This window comes from Lynx canadensis, chromosome D1, assembly GCF_007474595.2.
Source record: "Lynx canadensis isolate LIC74 chromosome D1, mLynCan4.pri.v2, whole genome shotgun sequence".
NCBI classification, from domain to species: domain Eukaryota; kingdom Metazoa; phylum Chordata; class Mammalia; order Carnivora; family Felidae; genus Lynx; species Lynx canadensis.
This window is the reverse complement of record NC_044312.2, coordinates 34,047,645-34,051,928: the sequence shown is the minus strand read 5'-3', so window position 1 is coordinate 34,051,928 and position 4,284 is coordinate 34,047,645.

Here is a 4,284-nt window from a genome sequence, read left to right as displayed (position 1 = left end):
TATATTTCATTTGTTATTTGCAACACTTCCTCCTTATCTGCTATTAGGTTACCTGGGTAGAATTCATATAGAGAAAGGAGGATAAATGCTTGATTCTTTGACTTTATTTACCAGTTTCCAAGTTAACAAATTGTTTCTCTTTCATTCTTCGAAGATAAACAATTTTTTGATAACAAAAGAAATCATGAATTTAATCATATTGATAAATTCAGCTAATTGCCATTATTATTTTTCTTGAAACTCAAATTTTCCTATTTTAGCTAGTAGAAGCCCCTTCAAGTTGGTTCCTGGTATCTATCAGAATGATCCTATTGATGACCATCTAGTGTGACAAGTCAGGTTTAGATTGATCATTTCTCCTAAAACTTCTGATTTTTTTTTTATTGGGAAATGATATTATCAACAACACAGGTTACTAGAACTGCTTATTGGTGCAGTATTCATAAGAATAAAATATCTCACAAGTAGGTCATACCAATACTTAATTATCTGAATTCAGGATTATAGTGGCTTTTATTTACCCTTTTTCAGAACAACACCTGAATCTGCCATCTCCACATTTAGAATCCTGGTTCTTACTACCAGGGATGATATAATTAGAATATTTCTTAATTATTCATTTACTTTATCTCATATTATGCATATGAGGCTCAGAATAACAATACTATGGGCACTCAAAAATAATAACAGAATAATTTTTCTTTCCACATACTGGTTTGATTTTGGTTTGCCTAATAGATTTGTTTGAATCTAGATTTAGTCATATGCTGAAAGTTGATTATCAGAGGGCTTTCTAGATTTGGGTGAAGAAAAGTAGCAAACTATCAATTTTCTTCTATTTAATTATTTCTGAGTAATGGAAAACTCGCACACTTTGTCATAGCAATTAGGAATTAAAATGTTTTTAATTAAAAAAATTTTAAAAATGGCTAATGTGTGTGTATTCCTAGTTCTAACTACACTATATTCTTACAATACAGCTCCAGCCAAGCCTCAGCTTCCTCAGATATGTTTCTCTTTTTCTTTTTTTTAAGAGAGAGAGAAAGAGAGAGAGAGAGAGAGCGCAGGGGAGGGACAGAGAGAGAGGGAGACACAGAATCTGAAGCAGGGTCCACACTCTGAGCTGTCAGCACAGAGCCTGATACAGGTCTCGAACCCATGGACCAGAAGATCATGACCTGAGCTGAAGTCAGATGCTCAACTGATAGCTGAGCTATCCCTATGCCATGCAGCCAATATCCGTTAAAAAATCTCCTGCTTTATTTTCGGGTGTGGAGTTTGGTGAGCTCTTAATGGAAAGAGCCTAAATGTCCATCAACTGATGAATGGATAAAGAAATTGTGGTTTATATACACAATGGAATACTATGTGGCAATGAGAAAAAATGAAATATGGCCTTTTGTAGCAACGTGGATGGAACTGGAGAGTGTGATGCTAAGTGAAATAAGCCATACAGAGAAAGACAGATACCATATGGTTTCACTCTTATGTGGATCCTGAGAAACTTAACAGGAACCCATGGGGGAGGGGAAGGAAAAAAAAAAAAAAGAGGTTAGAGTGGGAGAGAGCCAAAGCATAAGAGACTGTTAAAAACTGAGAACAAACTGAGGGTTGATGGGGGGTGGGAGGGAGGAGAGGGTGGGTGATGGGTATTGAGGAGGGCACCTTTTGGGATGAGCACTGGGTGTTGTATGGAAACCAATTCGACAATAAATTTCATATATATATATATATATATATATATATATATATATATATAAATCTCCTGCTTTAAATTGTTTAGGGTCTCCGTTTGGAATCCCACTGCATTGGCTTGTCTTGCAGGCTTTCCTGACCTCTTATTGATACCCTCAATTCCTAACTTCTTGCTCTATCGCCTAATTATGCCTTTATACCTGCGTCTGACATCTGATGATAATCCTGACTCCTGGTCCTCCTCAGCGATTATGCTTAGTTCATAGACTGTGGTTCTCTCCTTTGTTCTAGGCAACACTTGATCCTTATTCAGCTTCATCTTCAAGATCCCACCACACTGTACTTAAGGCTGGGGTTCCAGTTGCATTAAGGAGTGTAATGAGGAAATGGTCTGGATACATGCACTTTTTAAATTGTACTGTTATAATAAACATGAGACATTCAATCTTCTTGAGCAGGTGACTAATTAGATGACTAATTGTTCCTACTTGAAAGACTGTAGTTAAAAGTTAAAAATGAAATATTTTATAAACAGCATTTTATAACTTAGTAAACCCTGAATTATATATTTCAGTGCTCCTGAAACTTGCAGTCCTGCACAGGGAAGATGATTTAGGTTTATACAGAATTGATGAGGCTCAGAGACATTAGTAATTTTCCAAGATCACACAGAATTTAAGTGGAAGAATATGACTGAATCTCATCACCTTATTCTTCCACCAAGTAATAAATGTCATTATTTCATCACAAATTGTATACTAGTGACCAAACTTCTTACCTTTTATATGCCTCTGTTTCTTTTATCTTGCTAAATGATTTTCTCTGTCAAAGTAAGATAACTATGTAAATTGCTTTGAACTCCTAGGAGGTGGGGAAACCTGTAGGAGTGATAATTAGATGCCATGTTATTACAGATGTTTTTAAATAGAGTTGAAAGGTTCATGGAATAAAATTCTTCCCATATTTTCATTAATATGGATTTTTAATACCCTTTGGAAGTTAACCTGAAAAACGTTTTCTTTTTAATATAATACAAAAAGAACTTTATTCTCATTGAGTCTGAAATCCATTAGAAGAGAAAATGCTCAAGTTTCACAAAACCCAAAAGGATGTGCAATAGTTTAAGTAGGCCATTTTGCCAGTGGACATATCTGTCTCTAATTTAACTTCTGATGCAGACCACACTGGGAATAAAATCTAGTGTTTCAAAGTCACTGGAAATTTTGTTTGTGAATTCAGGTCCACTGGATCAACAGTCTTATGCCCAAGTGGAAACTAGTTCTGCTCATTTATTGTGCCTTTTGAACTTACCAAAACCAAGTTATCTGTTTCTAAATGACAAGTAAATTGTTTTCTGTGGATTTTGCAGCATTAAAAAAAAAATCTAGACACAAGGTAATTTTATATGTGCATTTATAATCAACCATTCATAATGAGTTAATTTTTATGTTTATCTTTTAATGATATTTAATATTTTTAATGGGGACAGTGTTATTTTATCCATGTATAGCTAGGGCATTTTCCCCATAACTGAGTCTTGCTTAATTGCTTAAAATTACAAGCCGTACTAGTGTACAACTCTGTGCAGCTTTATACAGTACAGTATCTGCCCTTGCATTTCGGATTTTCAGTCCACCTATTTATTTATTTTTTATTATTGTAACATTTATTCATTTTTGAGAGAGAGAGACAGAGACAGAGCATGAGTGCGGAGGGAGCAGAGAGAGAGGGAGACATAGAATCAGAAGCAGGCTCCAGGCCCTGAGCTGTCAGCACATAGCCTGACGCGGGGCTCTAACTCACGGAGCACGGGATCATGACCTGAGATGAAAACGGATGCTTAACTGACTGAGCCACCCAGGTACCCCAGTCCACCTATTTATTAAGTTCATCTCGGGACTATTAAATCTGTTCATATTGCCTATTGACTTTATAAATAATGTTTGTCTTTTCTGTGTCAGTAAAATTAATTTAGTTCATCATTTTCCATCAAGAGTTTCTAGACTATTCACAAAATTCTCTTCAATTTTATTACTTTGAAAGGTAGCATTCTGTGACACTACATGGTAATGAACTCCATACTGAGCAGTCTACTCCAATGTAGGCTACCTTAATCATTGCTTATTAAGAAATTTCACAAGTTCCACATCAGTTATTTTCTGTTAAATAAATGACATACATTATATACTGCACCCAAATGTAATCGCATTTAGAGTGGAAAGGAACTTTGAGGTGATTTGTTCCAACCCCCTATTTTAGAGGTAGACAAACTTAGATCTATGTAATTAAGTCTTTTCTAAGATGACAGAGCTCACTGGTGAGGCCTCTGACACTACGGTTAAATCTCCTGGCACCTATTCTTGTCTAATTTCTTCTTTTTCTTTTTCACTACCTTTCCAATGTGTTTTGTTACAAAAGATAGATGAGCTGATTTTCTTGCATTTAGTGAAAGCTACTAATGGCATGAGGGAAAATAACCCGAAGCAGGGTGATTACTATACAACTTGGTATTTTTCAAATTCTGAACAACAATGCAATATAGTGATGACTTGTATATAATAATGGGCAGTAGGCATTTAAAAGGACAAA